Raw genomic sequence first — 21,170 nt, forward strand, 5'->3', positions numbered from 1 at the left:
TTGACTTATGGCCTATTCTCCCTGATCATTTATGGCTAGTACTGATTGCTTTTGCTACATTATGTTGATACAGTATAACAATATATGCTCATGGGTTACATATTATGGAAGTGTGCTTCTGGTTCATTTATTCATATAATGAATTAATAATATTTTAGTGCTGGTGGTTTCTTATATGGATATTTATAGGCAGGACAGTAAGAATTCACATGCAATTTTTTTCACACACTGCATCCTTAATCGCAGGTCACTTTCTCTTGATAGTTCTGTGAAGTAATACAAATACAGCATGCCACAATCTGAACCTTTTTTTTCCTCTACCCCTTTGATTGGAGTTCCACTGCGAGGGCTGCCCTTTGTCAGAAGTATGTAAGTAAGTCAAAATGTTATTCTTTTTTATTAATTAAAACCATTACAAAAGATACACTCTGATAAACGTTTTTGATTAGTTAAACAGTTTTAAAAAGCACTCTGGTAGAAGACTTGTGTGTTAAAAAATACAAATATGATTCTAAAAACTGAAGAGTTTACATCGTGCTCTAGGCCGCATGTTACAATTGTGAAGGATTGAAGTCTTTTGTTGTTTTTATGCTTCCTCATAGTGTCACTGGGCCTTGCTTAGATGCTACTGATAATAGGAACTTAACTAGCTTTCCATTTAGTTGCGGGTCCTTTGGATTGAAGCAGGCAAGTACTGCCTGTCTCTATGTTCGTATGCCTCATTCGTTAAAATGGGTTTGTAAGAGCCCTGTCCTTTCCTCTTTTAGCTTGATGCAGGAACAAATTGGATGTTCTATGTCCTCATTTCCTATCCCGCATAGCCTGAATGATTTCCCGCAATTCTCTCTCAGCCAAGGTGGAAGATACGGTATAGCTGGGAGGATTCCTAACCTGTATTTTAAAAAAGATTCTTTGGACCCCAGATTAAAATGTGCCTGCTGTCCAAATCATTTATAGCTACTCAGAGTCATCCATGCGTGGCTCCTACGAGCAAAGGCAGCTTTGTCTTCTGTCTTCTGTAAGAGAAAGTTTCTTAAAGACCTTATTTACAATATCCTTAAAGTGTGAGTGCGTTGTTGGAGTTTCCCATAGGTCGACTAGTCTGGTGATAGCCAGTGATTCCTCCAGGTAAGCTTTGGCCGGTAAGGTAGATGTACTGCACAATTCTTGCCAGAGCTGGTGGTTCAGTGTATTCCTGGAGGAATTCTTGATTTTGTCCCAACACTTGATGTAAGAGCCTCGCCTTGCAAGGAGTGGTTTCGTTAAGCCAAACTCGAGTCGAATCTGTGCTGGCAAGGTGTAAGGCGGGAGGTTTAGCATGATTCTGTACGCTTTTGCCAGGGTGGTATCCAGCAGTGAGCGTCCCTGTCCCTCAATGGTTCGCTCCGGTTAGTGGTTGAAGGTGGAATTTTTGTTTGCGCAACACGAAGCAATGGGGAAAATATTGGTCCAGTCAATTTTGTTTTACGTTGCCTTAATGTTGACACTATCGCCATCCCTTTAATCTTAATGGCCTCAAGCTGTTTCATGAATTAACCACTTTTATCAATTATTACACCTAAGTATTTTTATTCAGAGGAATTTGCAATTGGAGTTTTCCCCAGAGACCAAGAATGAGAACTTTTTTCCCATTGATTGTCATGGTTTTGGTTTTGTTAATATTGATTTCCAAGCAATTTTCGACTGCGTATACGTGCAATTTATTAAGTAGACGTTGTAGACTAACTTGAGTGAGGCTTGCTTAAACAACATCGTCTGCATAAGACATACTGGAAATGGCTTTCCCCCCTAATCGAGGGGCATGCGCATTGCAGGTACTAAGGACTGATGTCATATCTGCTGTGTAAAGGTTAAAAAGAGTTGGTGCGAGCACACAACCCTGTTTGAGGCCTTTAGTTGGTATGCGCCTCAAAAGATGGGAGCCATTGCCTAGCTTAACCTGTATACACGTGTTGGAGTGCAGCTGTATCAGAAAATTCAAAAGAGTTGGAGGGGTCCCACAGAGTCACCTTCCTTCGCAGGTTGAAGTCCACAAAGCAGAAATGGAGTGTTTGTTTGGTTAGCTTTGCCTTGTCGATGAGTAGTGACATTGTTTTTTTTTTTTTTTTTTTTGAAAAACCTTTATTACAGTTTCAGAGACATACAAGTATGGGCCTACAACCAACAGGCTGGCCGCTAATGCACACTATAAGCATAGACACATCTTAACAACCACATCGGTGAAGCAATAGGAGAGCTACTGGAGTGCTAATCAACTCAGCCAGCCGCAGTCCATAGACAAGCAAAGAAAGGTTTCATATTTTTAAAGAAAACGAAAAACATCACACACACAAGGCAGAGGAGGTCAATAGTAGTAACATGTGCTCCCCATATCGAAGGGGTAAACAAACCCAGGGAGAAAGAGGGGGGTGGGGCAGGCAGAAGAAACCAAATGCACATGTCGCAGGAGCATAGAGGAATGCGCGGGCTAGGGAGACAGAGCAGCATCCATCTCTCGCGTCTGGGGCGGGGCGCAAATACCTCCACGATAGGAGTTCCAGGGACCCCACACCTTAATCCACTTCCCAGGCTTGCCTCTCGCCACATACACAGTTTTCTCTCTGAACATACACCAGTCCATGAGTTCCTTCCACGCTGAGACCGTTGGTGGCCTCTGGGAGCCCCACAGTTGTGCAATGTCACGCTTCGCTACCATATAGCCCAGAGTCACCCACTGCGTCTGCATCACATTGTAATCAGTCGGCTCCCAGACATTCAGCAAACATCTACGTGCCTCCGGCAACAAGGCAACATGCGTGACTTCTTCTAACACCGCATGCACTCTACACCAAAACCGAGTCACCTCCGGACACTCCCACAGGATATGGAGGAAAGTCCCCAGTAGTCCACAGCCTCGCTTACACAGACCATCCACCGAATACCCCATACGCATCAAACCAGGCCCGTGACGTACACTCTATGAAGTATCTTAAGCTGGACGAAACGCAAGCGGGCCGGGATAGAGTAGTGACATTGTTAATAGGTTGGTTACTGTGCCGGTCTCTCTACAGAACCCTGTTTGGCAAGGGGGTATTATGTTATGCTCTGTTGCCTATTCCTGCAGTTCTGTAAGTAGAGTACCTGCAAATAATTTTGCCTCTACATCTAACAATGCAATCAAGCAATAGTTTTTTTTGGTAGGGTTTTATCTCCTTTGTCACAAGCTTTCACCCTCAAGTATTCCTCCTTTCTCCAATTCTCCTTTCAGACACTCTTTCCTTCTTCAGTGCACCTGTCTAAGCATTAACTGTCCCCAATATCCTGTGAATAAGGTCAAGTATGCCTATCAGCATACTGATACCGATCGGGCTGCTTTAAAGTGATCTATCCATCAATTTTTAACAGTTTCAAACTCTAGCCATTGTGTTGATCCAGTGTGTTTTGGCTGTTTACTCTTCTGCTTTATTTATTATCATATCCTTTATCTATCTTCAGCTTGACTTCTGGTTTCGGTGAATGTATACGTAAAGTATCTTGACCCAGGGAGGTATATATTTCTAAGATTGCCTTAGGTAACTCATAACCTCTCTGCTTTCATGGCGCGGTACAAAGATGCTGGTATATGGCCAAAAGCACCACTTCACTTCGAATGTTGTTGAGAACAATTTTACAGACTATCATAATTGTTCATTTGTTCCATGCCTAGGTTGGCCGCGGGAATGGCTCCATGCTTATTATGAATTTCTTTTAAAACTTTGAGTAACGCACCACTATAGAGGGAGCTCTATTTGGAATAGAATATTTGAGCAAATATACTCTTCTAAATAAACCGCTCCTGAACAGGTGGTACTATTCCCATAAAAAGACACAGGGTCTGATTCACAAAGGTAGCTTACATGTTTGAATAATTTACACTTTTCAGTAAGCTTGCTACTTTTGGCAATCCATAAAATCAGAGTGTGATTTACTACTAAAAAAGGGTAATAAGTCAAGCACCACACATGGAGAACCATTGGTACTTCAACACTTTACCATTGAAAATAATATTGGTAGGGAATTAAAATGAATCTCTCCCAAAAAATAATGTTAACTTAAATTAGATTACTTTTAAATAGGTAAAAATATAAATACATTTATCGTACACATATATATTCGTATATACATACATTTATATAGAGAGAGATGAAATGATTTAGGGAGAATTAATTTTTTATTTAAACTTCCAAATACAATTTACATATAACATATTTCCAATAATTAAAGATTTATTTCAAAATTAAGTTAATAGTGTTGTAGCTTTTTTTTATTTTGTTCTACATTCAAAATAAATATATAAAATTAATTTACATTAATATTTAATATACAACATATTTTTTATTTTCGATTTAAATCAACTTTTTCATTTTTCCCTGTACTTTAAATAAGGCTTCTAAATAAAAAATGATAGAAAATGATGTTACATTAAATTAGAGATATTGAGAAACAAAATAAATAACATATCCAACAACTAGAATATTGTACGAGGAGAGCTGAAGAGTTATGACAATTGCTGGAGTAGAATGGATGTGCAGCTTTTAGATCTATCTAAAAGCTCAAAGAAATGGTCTGATACTGAAGGTTTAAGAGTTGTTTTAAAATCTTGTGCTTAACATTATGAACACTTTTGCACTTCACAAACTGCATTTTTTGTGCTTTGTAAAATAAGCTCAAAAGTAGGCCCTGTCTCGATCTTGGATTTCTCGCAGCCCTGTTTTAATTTCTCATTCTGATACTTCACATAGCAAAATGTGCAGTGGTGCTTTGTGAGGACATGCTCATCTTGGAGTGCCTCGTAGGAAATCGGCTTGTAAATTTGTGCCTTTCCAAGGTCTCTTCCTACTCAAACACTGTGAATCCATTCATTTTATAAGGCTGTTACTGTTTCCATAGCTAGATTTATGTTGGCACATCCGATAATAGAGACTTGGTCACGGGACGTTTCCCCTATTTTTGCGCTGCCTAATTACGCATTGCACCGTGATTGTCAGGTACTGGGATTGTAGTTCTGGCTGCAACATTAAAGTAATCATGCTGGCAGTGGCGGCTGCTACTGAATAGTACTGGGTGGAGTGGAAGGCCAGGGGCGGGGCGGTATTAGAAAAAAAAGGTTTGACTTACCTGCAACCACCTCTTTTCCGTCCTTCTTCTGTCTACAAAAGCAGGAAGCACACAGGCTCCCAGACTCCTCTGGTAAATCATGAGGTTGCTGTCACCAGCATGACAGCAGCAGCGTGATTGGTCTGAGCTTCCTGGTCCGGCTCTCAGTCAGGAAGTGAGAGCCTGTACATGTTCTCCACACAGGCTGTGCAATACAGCCGGCGGAGAACATGCTAAGTGCGCTTGACTGGCCTCAGACGGGAGGCCAAACTGTCATGCGCACTTACAAATTGCCCACCACTCTTCCCACTGGTGGCTATGATGACAGCCCAGCCCCACACCGCACCTAAATTTCAACCAGTGTTTAATTTGTAACATATTATGTCCAAATGCTTCAATTTTTGTAGGAGGCCAAACCCACTTCCCTGGCTCTACCCACTTCCTCCACTGGCTTAACCCACTTACTCTATTGGCTCCACCCACATCCTCAATTGACACTGCTGACAGCCAGATGTAATACCACTGTCCATATCAAGAGCACCACACTCCAAAAGATGTATGCACTCGGTTGAACACCAGCAGAGAGTCACGCCCTCAGCAGCAAGGACCGGGCTGCCCCATATTTCCAGACTAAACCAAACAAACTAGTGAGACGTGTCCCCAGAACCACAGGCTGCACATTTCAGGTCCTAGCCGGAGCTTGGTGAAGACCTTGCCGATGGGGTCTCGGCCAGAGATGCAAAGTGGGGGATTCACTTTGCTGCCGGCTGCATCCCACCTACTGCACAATGATGTGACTGTACAAATCGCCTTAATTGTTGATGTGTTCGAGTCATTTCCTCCCTTTCCCAGCTCTCCTGTTCCCTTTTTCTAGGCTCTCCCAGGACCCCTTATGGCAGTTTGTGTTGTGTCTGGATCGCTTTCCCCACAACAGATGGGGAAGGACCTTGCTGTTCCCACTTCCAGTTCTTTCTGTTGTTTTTTGTTCCTCATTCTTCTGTTTTTGCTGATGATAAGTATTTGGATATGTAAGCACTCTGTCTCAAGCAGTGTGCTGCTCGCTGCCTCACCTGAACTTGGCACAGCTATCAAATTAAACCCCGCATGGTCACAGCTTGTGCACGCAGAACAGGGGGTCCAAGCGCAGGCACGAGCGGACCAAGCACCTATGTTTGTTACCGTTGTATAATAGGTCCTTCCCGCCCCACGTCCCCTGATGTGCTTCGAAGCAGCCTCTTCCTCTCCACCGTGTGTAAGCTCAAGGATTAGGTGTTTTTTTTGGGTCCTGTATACCCACCCAAGCCTTCTGTCCGTTCAGCAGCAGCCTCACCCTGTGCCCCGTTCGAATCGAATTTAACCCACCATTAATCCTAATATAAAAGTCAGTGCTCTGCAGAGGTGCGAGGTCCCAGTGGCTTCTTCAGGTGCTTTGGCCCAGTATCCCCTAAGAACAGCAGCAGCTCCACAACGTACGGTTACCTTACACGAGGTGCGGCCGGCACCGATCGAAGCTTGGCGGGCAAGGTAGGATGCGTGAGGTAGGGCGGAGGATGCAGGAGGCAGGAGGACACGGGGGAAGCGGCTAAGAAAAATTAAATTAGAAACTTGCATTATCGTCGCGTCCCTGCTTGTGTCTCCTCCGTAGTCCTCCCTTGCTCGGAGTCAGCCACAGGAAGCATATCCAGGCTCCCAGTCAGCCAATCACAAATGCCTTAGCAGTGTTGTGATTCGTCTGAACGCTGTCTTTTGGTGCTCAGATGCTGACTTGAGGTCTTGGCATGGGGGAACAACCTTTACAACGCAACTTTTACAACGCACTACCATTACAACGAAACTGTTACAACGCGAGTGCATTGACAACGCAGGACATTACAACGCAAGTCTTTACATCGAATTGCACTAGATGGCGTGCTAACATTAAAAATAGTGTAGTTTACTATCCCAACACCTTCCCTACTGTTATGTGGACTGGAGTTGGAATAGTAAATTACACTTTTTTAATGTTAGCACGCCATCTAGTGCAAGTCGATGTAAAGACTTGCGTTGTAATGTCCTGCGTTGTCAATGCACTCGCGTTGTAAAACTTTGGTTGTAACAGCATGCGTTGTAACAGCATGCGTTGTAACGTCATACATCCCTTGGCATGTTCTCCACGTAGGCTGCGATGCATCCTGCATGGAGAACATGCGAAGTGCGCATGACTGTTTTGGGCGGCCGAGAGGGACGTGCAAGCAGTCATTGCGCATTTTAGGAGGGTGCAACCACTCCTCCCCTGTCCCCGCCCCCGCCCCCTCACGCAAAGGTGTGGGCGGAAGTAGGAGAAAATAAAATGATAAAAACGCAAGTTATTATCATTTTATTTTCTCTGTCTTTAACTGCAAATAAAGCAGTGGGGCAAACGCTCCCCTGCATTAGCAGAGGAGCCGCCACTGCCTTACACCCTGGGCACTCCGTTCTCGAAGAGGATATAATCTCCGTAGCTCACGTCGAGTGATATAGGCTCAATGGAGTACATTAAATTGTGCCAGTGTAACTTGATATCCCAAGGGTATAAGATATTATTAGTGTCCAGCCCTTGTCACTTATTTCCCTATTCAAGTCATAAGACAGTTTTCCTCTGACGGTCATGAAATCTGCTTTGGTAGCTGTATATGTTGGTAGTATCTACCCATTGTTACTATATTCTCCAGGTCTGTGCAGGGCTGCGGTGCTTGAATTCTTTAAGTGACTCCACATGCAACGTAGAGTACATGATTTGATGTCCCATCACTTGCTGCACTGTTTATACTACTGCTAGCATCATGTTACAAAATCATTACTTACTGGGACTGCCTTTTAGTTTTAATTAATGTGAGGCCTGCTTCGCAACACGCGGCTTTCTTCTTCTGTCGTCGGCTGATTAGCACTGCGGGTGCGCAGAATGTTAGGACGGGCCGCGGGCAAAAACACTTACTCGGGAGATGGAACACACACTTGACGATTCGTCAAAGAGGGACGGGCTAATAATATATTTTGCAAGCGGTCATTGTTAGCATACTAGTGCTACTATGATTGATTGGAGTGACCTGTAACTTACACGGAGGCAGGACCCAGGCAGTTTCTGGGGTGTGTGTGTGTGTCTCATAACAAGGTGGGCGGCCGCGGCATCAAATTTGAAATATCTTACGCACATAGTAATGCTCGATATCAGCTGTTCACCGGGGAGACCCGTGTGAACTTAGTGAGCAGGCAGCAGCCAATATCACCTGTTGACCTGGCCCTGACAAATAAGTGCTGGTGCTAAGCACTGGAAACGACCGGCACAAATTAGGAACTGAATGCAACCGAGCTAAGCCAGTGTGGAAAAATAAAATGTAATAACATTATGTTATTATCATTTTATTTTTCGTTTATGTCCTGCTCAGAGCAGTGGGGCGAAGAGCCGTCGATGCATGCTTGTATGATTATTCACAAACGATGAAATGTACATAAAACACAAATACTTTAAGAAGCAAAACCATCCTGCCAACAATCATTTGTCTGTTCTTATAAATACATTGGCTGGGGGGGGCGTGGCCACGACGCCGACCAAGATGGCCGCCTGACGCGGGACCTCCGACGCACCGGAGCTTCTCCTCTGTCCCGGTTCTTCTCCGGAGAGCATTTCGCCAACACAGACATTGGATTGTCATGTCGGAATGCAGCGCGCTTCTGGTGAGCGCTTTTTGATGCATTTTTAGGGCCGGGGTGCCCCTTTTCTCGCCGCATTCGTTCTCTCCTCAGAGAGCGGCCGCCATTTTGTTTGTGGCGCGATGCTCGTTTTTCTGCTGGCCTGGCTGTATTTACTCCACATTGCCCTTTTTTTGGGATTCTACGCCTCCTGAATGCTGTTTCATCCTTTCTGGGCGCTGCCATGCCACATGGATATCTTCTAGCCTGTGCTGCCCCACGTGGATGGAGTGAGGTAATTTCTGATAAATGACTTTCTTGCTATGTTCCTGCCTCCTTTTTGATTGCGCTCATCACTGCCTCTGACGGGGGACGTCCATGACCTGGTTGGTCACTGACCCTGCGCTCTTCATTTTTGCTTAGTTTGGCACTGGCTTGTCTCTGCTTACTCTGGAACATTTCTTTATTCACTCCACAAGCTCTCCTATGGTTACTACTCCACCTCTATGCGACTGAATGCCTTCACTTTTTTGGTTTTACCTCACAGTCGTCCTCTTGTTGGCCGTTTGTCATTTCTGATTGGCTTCTATGGGCAAGCTACGTAATCCAAAGTTCGTCTTTACCCCTTCGGGGAACTCTCCTGTGGTAACCTCTTCACCTCATACAACGACGGACTCTCCTCCCAAGGTAGCCCCAATGGCGGGAGTAACCCTCCCTCGCTCCTCCTCAACACAGCCTCCTCCAAACAAATCCTCACCTCCGTCAGCTTCATCTTCTAAGCGCCTCAAACAAGATGCGTCTTCGTCAGAGAAGCCATCATCCCCTATTTCCATGGAGATGCTTTTTGAGGAAATTCGTGCCCTTCGGCCTTTTGTTGAGGAGACCAATAGTAAGATGCAGTTTCTTGAGGAGAAATGGTCATCTATAGACAACAGAGTTACAGTTGTGGAGCAACAGGTTTCGGACCTTCATTCTACTTCCCAGAGGGTTTCCTCCTTAGAAAAATCTGTTCTGGCGCTACAGCAACACACGGAGGAATTGGAAAACAGGAACAGGAGGAACAACCTCCGTATTTATGGTTTGCTGGAATCTTTAGAAGGGGACGACCCTGTGCTCTTTTTCTCCTCCTTTCTCCCGAAGCTTTTGGATATGCCATCCACCACCTCCCTCAATATTCAGAGAGCGCATAGACTTGGTCCTCGCTCATCCACGTCAACCAGGCCAAGGGGAGTCATTATCCTTTTTTTGAAGTTCACAGATCTTCTCTCTGTCCTTTCAGCGTCCAGAGCCAAGCGTCAGATCTCCTGGTTGGGTCAGAGAGTATATCTTTCCCAAGATGTTTCAAATGCTACTGCCTCTCGTCGGAAGGAATTTTTGTCCCTGCGAGCTCCGTTGAGGTCCCTTGGTGCTAGATTTGGTTTATTTCACCCATGCACTTTCAAAGTTACGTTACAGAATCAGACTTGGACCTTCCAGGATCCTGCTGAACTCAAAAATTTCATTCATATCCGTTCTAATTCTGCTATGGAGACCTCCTCCTCTTCTTGTGGCTGATTGTTTAATTGTTTTACACTTTCAGATTACTTGAAATGTCTAACTCTTGCTTCCCTTACAGGTCATCCATTTCTGTCCCTGTCTCTGTTTCCGTTTATTAATTTTCTACGTATTAGATTATAAATATGTTTTTCTTACTCACATGTTTCTAACTTCAAATTCCCTCATACCTTTGTCTAAGAATTGTGTCCAGTTTTTTGCCCTTTAACATTTGAATTTTCGCCCTTGGTTCGTCATAGTATATCTTCATGTTCTCAATATGTTACTCATTCTTTATTCATTTACCTAGATGGACCGACTTCCTCTCAACCTGGCTCTTCGGTTATGTTCTTTGTTCCGGTGCGATCCGGCCTGGTCTCCCGTCTTGGGGGATCTGTCTCGTTGAGTGTCGCCATTTCCCCGTTGTCCTATTTCGTACTCCCCTCAGGTATGTTCTCCTCAGTCGTCCCTTTGGGATATGTGCTGTCTCTCCTTGTACTTACTTTCCTTTTCCGTTTCCTTTATCCTTTTCTCTTCCCTGTACTAGTTGATCAATTCCGATTCTCCTTTGTTTCTATTCACCTTTTTTCCTCTCTTCTCAACCTATTTCACCGATATTTCTCAAAGTTTTCTCCTTTTCGACTTGTCTTTTGCGTATGCCTCTTCTTCTTTACTTCTTCTGTCCTATTTGACTCTATGTTATTTGTTAATTCAAAGTTATTACATGGAATGTAAAAGGTTTTATTAACCCCATTAAGCGGCAGAGAGTTTTGTCCCATTTGGCCTCCTACAATCCAGATATTGCTCTCTTGCAAGAAACTCACCTTAATGATGTTGAATCCCTGAAGTTAAAAAGAAGTTGGGTGGGTACAGTCCTATTTTCACCCTCTGACAACAAAAAGAATGGAGTTGCTATCCTTTGTCACAAGAGGCTTAAATGTACGGTTTTGTCCCAGGAGACGGACTCTGAAGGTCGTTGGGTACTGGCTAAATTATTGATAAACTCGATTCCTTTGACTGTTTTTAATGTCTATGGGCCTGTACAAGCAGACTGTTCTTTTTGGCCTTTGATTACAGAGAAATGTGTTCAATATAAGGATGTATCATTTGTTTTTGGTGGTGACTGCAACCAGATTGTTGATCCGTTCCTCGACCGCAAATCCACAGTCCGCTTCACACCACATAAACCCCACAAACAATTTCTTAATACTATTTCACAATCACATCTTATTGACTCTTGGCGTCTTTCACACCCTGACACGTTGGACTATTCCTTTTTCTCTCCTCCTCACTCATCCTTCTCTCGTCTTGACTATATTTTCCTCTCTAATTCTTTGTCTCAGAACGTTCTGTCTTCTTCCATTGAACCTATTGTCATCTCGGACCACGCTCCCATCGTGACAGATTTTGACCTACTCCCACCACAGCCTAAACCTTCCCGTTGGCGCTTTAACAGTGCACTCCTCACTGATCCCAATTTTTCTTCTTCTTTTCGCTCTTTCGTTGAGGAATTTTTCTCTCTTAATTCAGACCCTAGTATTTCCCCTCACACTCTGTGGGACTCCTTTAAAGCCTCCGCGAGGGGTTTCATCATTGACTTTGTCTCTCGGAAGAAGAAACAGTTTACTCAAAAGCGGAAATCCTCCCTGGCTCATATAAAAACTCTGGAGCACCAGTTCTACACCTCTTCTGATAAATTTATGTCACCGGATCTCCTGCGAGCTAAGTTAGAATTCAACAAATTAACTACAGATAATGCTTCTTCGATTCTCCTTCGCAGTAGTGCACGGTATTACGGAGGTCGCAATAAATCTGGTAAGCTCTTGGCCAATTATCTCAAGTCCCGTAAGGAACGCACTCTTATAGACTCTATATATTCTTCTGCTGGCACTCTTCTCCACAAAGACAAAGAAATCCTTGAGCAGTTTCAATTGTTCTATCAGAATCTCTATACCCCAGAGTGTCCTCCCACTCCTTCCCTTATTCAGAGTTATTTTGAGAAGCTCCCTACACCGTCTAATTCTCACCTGAATTTTCCGGATCTTGACCTCGATCTCTCTCTCCATGAACTCTCGGCAGCCTTGTCAGCCCTTACTAAAGGGAAGACCCCTGGCCCTGACGGCTTTCCTGTGGAATTTTATTTACATTTCTCAGACATATTACTACCCAAACTTTTAACCCTCTTTCAATCATTTTCCTCATCTGGCAAGGCTGAAGGCACTTTTCAAGATGCTTCCATCTGTCTGATCCCCAAAGAAGGTCGCGACCACCAGTTTTGTAAAAATTACCGACCGATTTCGTTAGTCAATGTAGACTACAAAATCTTTGCCAAATTACTGGCAATGCGCCTAGACCCCCTTATGCCTCACCTCATTGGCAAAAAGCAATGCGGCTTCGTTAAGGGCAGGCTTACTTCGGACAACTCTCGCCTTCTTCTTAACGTCCTAAATAAAGCTCCCTCACTTTCAACCCCTCTTGCTGCTATCTCTGTTGACGCAGAGAAGGCCTTTGACAGGGTTGACTGGTCTTTTTTGTTCGCTTCATTGCGGTGGCATGGCTTTGGTCCCAAATTTATATCCCTTGTCTCTCTCCTATACTCTGCCCCCAAGGCCTCGGTACTTGTGAATGGACAACTCTCTCCATCTTTTAATCTTCAGAGGGGTGTTCGCTAAGGTTGTCCTCTTTCCCCACTTCTTTTTGTCTTATCTCTCGAACCCTTCTTATCCTCCATTCGCAATAACACTTCCATTTCTGGTTTCCCATATGGCTCTAATCAATTGAAACTTTCTGCCTATGCGGATGACATCTTACTATTTATCTCTGACCCTGAGTCCTCCGTCCCCCCCTTATTATCCGAGTTTCACTCCTTTTCTTTGGTCTCCGGTTATAAGATCAACTCGGACAAAACCGAAATTCTCCCTCTCACCTCATCCTGTCTTCCCCATCTTTTCTCTGCTACTGGTTTTGCCTGTAGTAGCTCCAAGATTAAGTACCTTGGCATTCTGTTTTCCAATTCCATCGCATCCTCGGTTAAATTGAATTTGTCGGCAGTTATTTCCAGGATTGATCAGTCGCTCTCAGCCTGGAATCCCCTCTTTCTCTCCTGGTGGGGTCGTTTGGATTCAATTAAAATGATGATCGCCCCTATTTTAATCTATACCTTCTCTATGCTACCGGTTCACATCCCTACATTTTACTTTAAAAAAATAGATTCTCTTCTTTCTCGTTTTCTCTGGAAAGGTAAGAAATCCAGAATTTCCATTGCCACCCTCCGTAAGCCTAAATCTAATGGTGGGGTTAACTTCCCTGATTTCCGTCTTTATCATAGATCCTTTTCTTTACGTCAAGCCTCGAGATGGATCTCATCAACTCTCTCTCCTTTCACGCCCCTCTGGCTTCTTATTGAGCAATCTTTACTATTACCCTTCTCCTTTGCTGAGGTGATGCGATTTTCTTCCAGGAATCCTTTTTCTCTTTGCCCCCTATTCAAACATACCTCTTCTCTTTTAAGTCCTTTGGTTCTTCCCTCCGAGGTCACACGTACATCCTTCTTAAATTCTCCTATTTGGTATAACTCTCTTATCCTTTTAAAAAATAGACCCATTTTTTGGAAAGCATGGAGGGTAAAGGGCGTAATGTGGGTCAACCAACTTTTTGATGGTGTATCTCCTTGCTCTTTTCCCCAGTTTCAACTTTTATTTCGGTGCCCTCGCTCCTTTTTGCGGAAATTCACAACCCTCATGGCAATTATCCTTGACCGTTTTTACTCTCTCCCTTCTTCATCATCATCGTCGCCTCCTCCTTCTCTTCTTAATATTCTTGCTACACTCCCTAAAGCATCTCTCATCTATAAATCTCTTGTATCTCCTAATCCCAATCGTGTCAAATCTAAGGTGGAGCTTTCTTGGGAAACGGATTTTTGTTGTACTTGGTCAACTACTCTTTGGGATAAGCTGTGGTCCAGATCTCTGAAAATCTCCCGCTCTGCTTCTCTTACTCAATCCTCATTTTATCTGTATCACAGGCTCTACCTTTCTCCTCTTTCTTTATCCCGCTTTTCTCCCTCCTCTGACTCTAAATGCTGGACTTGTTCTTCTTCTGATGCTGACCTTTTCCACATGTTTTTTCTGTGCCCTGTTGTCTCTACCTTTTGGGGGAAAGTGTGGGCATGCCTCTCTCGTATCTTCCCTCTTCCTTCTTCTTTTACACACTCATTTCTCTTTTTGGGTAGCCTTTCTGACTCCTTGAATCTCCCTGCTCATCTACACGGTCTCTTTGACCTGACGCTTGCACTTGCCTTCCCACATATTTCTTCCAACTGGAAATCTCTAGCTTCTGTCTCCTTACAAGGCTGGTGGAATTCATTATGCCACTTTCACAGATTGGACGTCTCCTTTGCCTCCACTTGTAAACCTGCTCGTAATGTTGATTTTTTCTGGTTGCCTCTCACCACGTATTTGGACTGCTTGGCCCTAAAGAAACCTATATGTCTCAATGCAGAAAATTTTAAACCTCCTTGAACGTCTGGAACTCTCTCCTTTTGCTATTCAGTATAAGTTTTGTTTAATATTATTGCTTGTTTTATGATGGTAATTTCGCATCGCCGATTTTTTACGACTTTTACAATTTGAATATGTGTCGTAATTTTTAGATATTGTATGGTTTATATTATTATCTTTATATCTTCCTTTCCCTCTCCCCCTCTTTTCCTCCCTTATCCTATCCCTCCCATTGCCTCCCTCAATGTTAAAAATTCTCTTAAGATGCTTTGAGGTTTCTAATAGTGATATTAGCAGTGTTAAGTTTCTCAATGGTTTCTGTATTATTGCAATGTATGCTGATATCTCTCTTTTGTCATCAACTCTTTAAATAAAGCTTTCAAACATAAAAAAAAAAAATACATTGGCTGAATAAAATGTCCACTTCTCGTTTCCCCATGATTATTCCATGATTTCGCAGAGAATCCACGCCTAGCTTAATGAAAATGCCGATTCCCTTCAAAGTTAACATTTTTCCAAGTCAATTTAATTCTATGCCATTCCAGTGTGTTATGGGTATTGCTGTTGCCCATTTTTTTCATTAGCCCATTTATTTAATATTCTCTCAAAAAAGACTAGTCATTGTGCAGTATAAATGGAATCTCTCAAGGGGAGTTTTTACCACAAATTGCCATGACTCTCATTGCTCTTCACTTTCATTCAGTGTGGATGTTCAATATATTTGAGTTATACTTAATACTGAGATCAAAACAGTTCCATTGCATATTACACCAATTCATCATGGGATTTCAACATCATACTGTTCTAATAAACTTTGTTGGGTTTTGCTCTTGTTCCCAAAGCACATTTTCTTTTTACACTTGTTGGATGCCACAAAGTGATATACATTGATTTGTTCCAATTTGCGCCCATTGCATTCTTCTTGCCATCACTCTTAATATATCGTTCAATAGTCTAGGTACAATTTAGATTTTTTTCAAATTAAATGTTGATTTCTTTCAATGCAGTTTTCTGTACTATCCATTCTACCTACCCTATGATGGGCTCTTGTCTTTATATTATGCCATTAGTTATCATACGTTATAGCTAATATTTACCATTTCGGAGGAATGGTACCTTTTGGATTCTATAATTTAATGCACAAGTTTTGGATTACCTGATATGCATGGTTCATAATACCCACTGGAGGGGTGTTTTATGATGATGTGTGTTGTTGATGTCATTCTTTTCCTTTGTGTTTGTATCAGATGTAAGTGTAACTCTGCATCATTGTTATATCCTTTTGGGGTCATGCTTTTGAGTGAGATAATGTATCTTGATTCAAATTGTCTCCGGAACCTTTTATGATTATTCACACAGCTTATGAGTTTGAGCATGTTTGAGTCTTTTTTTCAGGGTGCATCCTTACCTTCTGTCCTGAAGAGGACCTGGCCTTGGAAATAATTAGCCGTAGGTTTGAAATGTCGACTATATGTGCATGGTTGGCTGTAGACATTACATTTTCAGCATGCATTGACAAAACATTTGGAAATTTATGAGCTTCTTTCTCTAAATGTACAATAAGCAGCCAAGTTTTTTCATAATGGGAGTTCTCACTTCACTATTAACTATCACCTTTGCCACAACTTGTGGCCACGGTGCCGCATCACTTTCTCTTTGCTTTGTATGGAGCATCTTTTGTAGAGTTTTTGGTGCAAATTCCGATCCGAGTTGGAAAGCACTCCGACCGAGTCGGATCCGGAGTGTTTTCCGACCGAGCCAGACCCCTACAGTCTGACCGAGCGAGTATGATGCGGACGTATGATGTAGGACTCGGTTCGGTCGGACTCCCATAAAAGTCAAAGGGATCCAGTTGTACAACGCGTACATGCGCTCCCATTGACTGAATGGGTACGTCTCGAACTAATGCGCCCCCTACAGTGGGTACACATCAGTGCCATCCGCGCCATATATGCCTGTGTGGGGGAGACCCATGGGTCTCCCCCTGAGTGCGAGTTGTATGGCTGCAGGTGTTCGGGGGTCTGACGCAGACCCCCGAAGTCTGACTCCGGGAGCTTTTGCGAGCCGGACACTCCGGCTCGCACAGGCTGTCCGACGCATGCATTGTACTGGCTCAGTCGTGAATCGCATCCATTGCACGCCACGGTTAGCTTACGACCGAGATGTACGGAGCGGGTCATACCCGGAAACGACTCAGTCGGTGAATTTTACAAATTTATTTTGTAAAATAAACAGAAATCCAAAACAAATGGCTTTGAATGTTGTTCAAAACCAATAACGGAAATTCCTTACCACATAACAGCCTCAGATTCATTGGAACCTGACAAATTATAGTGCAAAATGTCCTCCCATTTGTCTGAAGGTTCAGCACTTTGGGTATACTATAGCGCTACACACCTCTTAGCTAGCCTATTATTTGTGGTTAAAAATACCCTGACCTAGAAATTATGCAAGTAATAGCATCTACTCCCAACTTCTCACCCCAGACGTTACTCATCTGGTCATCAGTGATTTGAATGAACTGTGCCCTGAGTCTTTCAAATTGTTCCGTTGGGTTGAACCAAGAAGTTTTTTTTTTTTAACAAAATAACTTATTTTTAAAACCATTATAAGTGATAATACAATTTACCTCAAACTGCACACAACAAGAATCAATATCTGTCCGTTATTTTCTCTTAATTAAGACGATAATTTTTATATCAAAAGAATTTTTACATTTTTTAAATATTTAAATGGGCTGACAAATATAATACAACGAATAATAACGTAATCACAACAACAAAATATAGTGACTGATTCATACAAAACAGGATAACACAATAAAACTATCAACGATCTCTGTCCCCTTTTGAATTTCAGCAGTAGCCTCCTTACGTCCTCTATATAGGTCTCTGGGAGTCCCGGAAGGGGCCATATTTAGACAGAGTTACCACCAGAACTGCCATAGGTGCAGGTAGTTCAGCAGAAGGCTGATTTACTCTCGCAAGTAGATGTGATTTATTCTCTTCTTTATGTCGGGTGCAGCACCTTGAATTGGCACTGGTGTACTACCATTCCAAGTTATACTGGATTACGCCATCCGTTAGGATTGTCCACACAGTGGTTTGCTAATCTATTCGAACAAGGGAACTCCCTCTCACTAATATAGAGACCTGTATAGAGGACATAAGGAGGCTTAGACATCATCTATGCCTTATGACTGATACTATATGATAATCAACTGATTGTAACGATTCTCTTGATTATTGGAGTAATTTTGCCCGACACAACGCTCCTACCATCCTACCATAATTGGAGGAGTTTACTCAGTTTCACGCTGGGAATACTGGGGCTGACACTACTTTTTAATTTGTCCTAAGGAAAACCTTATTTGATGATCCTATAATCACACTGCCACCTGGGTCGAAACATCGGCGTAATATATCTCTGTAACCATATATTTAGAGACACTGTAGGTTACTGCTGAAATTCAAAAGGGGACAGAGACCTTTTATAGTTTTTTTGTGTTATTCTTTTTTGTATGAATTTGATGGGTCATTTCACTATTTGTCACATCAGTGACTATTTTGGTGTTGTTATCATTATGTTATTATTCGTTGTATTATATTTGTCAACCCATCTATATATTTAAAAATAAAAAAATTCTTTTGATATAACAATTATCGTCTTGATTAAAAGAAAATAACGGACAGGTATTGATTCTTGTTGTGTGCAGTTTGAGGTAAATTGTATTATCACTCATAATCGTTTCTTTTAAAAAATTATTTTGTTCAAAAAAGAAAACTTCTTGGTTCTACCCAACGGAACCATTTGTAGTTCACAGTACTATTACCCAGGTTCAGAGGGACACAGGGTCACCCCATTGATCTCAATAATACTGAGCCTTTCAAAAGCAGTCTTCCGCCAATACATAACAGCATATGAGTAACATATAGTGCCTTTGGCTGCACATTAATGTTTATGTTAGGAGTTTATAAAGCGCAACAGCTGCCCCAGCTAAGAGGCGTCCCGGCACTAAGCAGCAAGAGAATAGCACGCACGGAAGGCACAGGAAGGCCTACATAGAAGGAAAAAGAAATGTTTTGATGGCTTTCCTAAAATGGAGATAGTTAGTGAGCCCTCGAACATGGGCCAAGTTTCAATTAGTTCACAACTTTCCGCAGGGCACAAGTCCTAAAAAAAGAAGTGGGGGGACTAACCAAGTCATGCAGTATGCAAGTGAAAACATGACGCGGAGCAATCACAGCGCATGATGTCATTGAGCGACATTGCACGTGTCATCACAGGAAGTGACCTCACTGGAAGTGACATAACAAGAAGTGACATCAAATATCAAGACCTCACACATATGTTCATCAGTGTATCATGAGTACATTTAAGTGCATTATGAGATTTAACAAATGAGATTTGGTGTCAGGGTAGTGCCAAAAAAGTGGTGCAATCCTGATGCAAAATCCGGGCCCCCATTAATACATTTGTTTTTAAAGCCTGCCACAAAGAAATTGGCAACAAGGAGAAGCATGGCAATAGATCTGTTCTGCTTAATTGGTTGCAAAGTCGGCATTTTAACCCCCTCGATACTCATGGCGGAATGGTTCCGTCATGAGCATCCGTGCCAGGGGCACGAAATCTCTCTGCTGCAGACAGCAGAGGGATTTCTATTACACCCCTGTGACCTTGGGAGCTGGGGAAGAGCTTCCCCAGCTCCCGAGGCCCCCTCCCTGGTTTCTGTGCCATGAATAAAACCTAAACTGAAAGGAGCCTTTAGGCTCCTTTCAGTTTCACTTTCTATGTGCTCAAGGGGCTATCTCAGCCCTCGGGCATGTAGAAAGACGGGAGAGGTATCATTGGAAAGGGGTGAATCTCCCCTTTCCAATGGTACTCCTCCCCAGTGGATCCCTGGAGGGCAATCCCCAAGCAGGGATCCACCCACTAGACACCAGGGAGGGGGGAGCGGCCCCTTGGGCAAGGGCCTTCGCTCCCCCCATAAAGAAATGGGCTAAATTCAGTCTTTCTGCCCCCCCTGGGGGGCAGATGTGGCAGTAGCCCACTAAACGCCAGGGATTTTTTGTGGTGCATTTTTTTTTAGGGTGGGGGCTGCCTGAAATGGGCACGCCAATGCCCCCACCCCTTCGCCACCATTAGCCTCCAATCTGCCCCCCGGGGACAGAAAGCCCACTAAACGCCAGGGATTCTTTTTTTGCACCATTTTTTTTTAGCGTGGGGGCTGCCCGAAACAGGCACGCCAATGCACCCACCCCCCGCCACCATTACAGCCTTTCTGCCCCCCCTGGGGCTCAGAAAGCCCACTAAACGGCAGGGATTTTTTTTGGTGCATTGTTTTAGGGTGGGAGCTGGCCGAAATGGGCACGCCAATGCGCGCCAGCATTACAGCCTTTCTGCCCCCCCGGGGGGCAGAAATCCCACTAAACTCCAGGAATTTATTGTGGTGCATTTTTTTTTAGGGTGGGGCTGCCCAAAACGGGCACGCCAATGCCCCCACACCCCTGCCACCATTACAGCCTTTCAGCCCCCTGGGGGGGGCAAATGGGGGCAGTAGCCCTCAATCTGCCCCCCTCGGGGGGGCAAAAAGTCCACTAGATGCCAGGGATATTTTGGGGCAAATCTGAATTAGGGTGGGGGTTGCCCAAAATGGGCATTCCAATGCCCCCACCTCTCCCCCCAAAAAATGACAGCCTTTCTGCCCTCCCTGGGGGGCAGATGGGGGCATTAGCCCCCAATCTGCACCGGGAGGAGCAAAAAGCCCAGTAGACGCCAGGGATTTTTTGGGCCAATTTTTTATTAGGGTGGGGGCATTGGCATGCCAGTTTCGGACAGCCCCCACCCTAATAAAATTTTTCCCAAAAAACTCCCCGGTGTCTTGTGGACTTTCAGCCCCCCTGGGGGGCAGATGGGGTCCTTAGCACCCAATCTGCCCCGCCGGGGGGGGCAAAAAGCCCACTAGTCGCCAGGGATATTTTTTAGGCACATTTGAATTAGGGTGGGGGCTGCCCAAAACAGGAATACCCATGCCCCCACCCCCTCCCCCGCAAGAATTACAGCCTTCCTGCCCCCCGGGGGGGGGGAGCAAAAAGCCCAGTAGACGCCAGGGTTTTTTTGTGCCAATTTTTTATTAGGGTGGGGGCATTAGCATGTCAGTTTTGGGCAGCCACCACCCTAATAAAAAATTTCCAAAAAACTCCCTGGCATCTAGTGGACTTTCAGCCCCCCCTGGGGGGAAGATGGGGGCATTAGACCACAATCTGCCCCGCCTGGGGGGGCAAAAAGGACACTAAAAGACAGGGTTTTTTGGGGGAAAATTTGAATTAGAGTGGGGCTGCCCAAAACAGGCATGCCCATGCCCCAACCCCTCCC

The sequence above is a fragment of the Triturus cristatus genome, chromosome 6 (genome assembly GCF_964204655.1).
Source record: "Triturus cristatus chromosome 6, aTriCri1.1, whole genome shotgun sequence".
Classification (NCBI taxonomy): domain Eukaryota; kingdom Metazoa; phylum Chordata; class Amphibia; order Caudata; family Salamandridae; genus Triturus; species Triturus cristatus.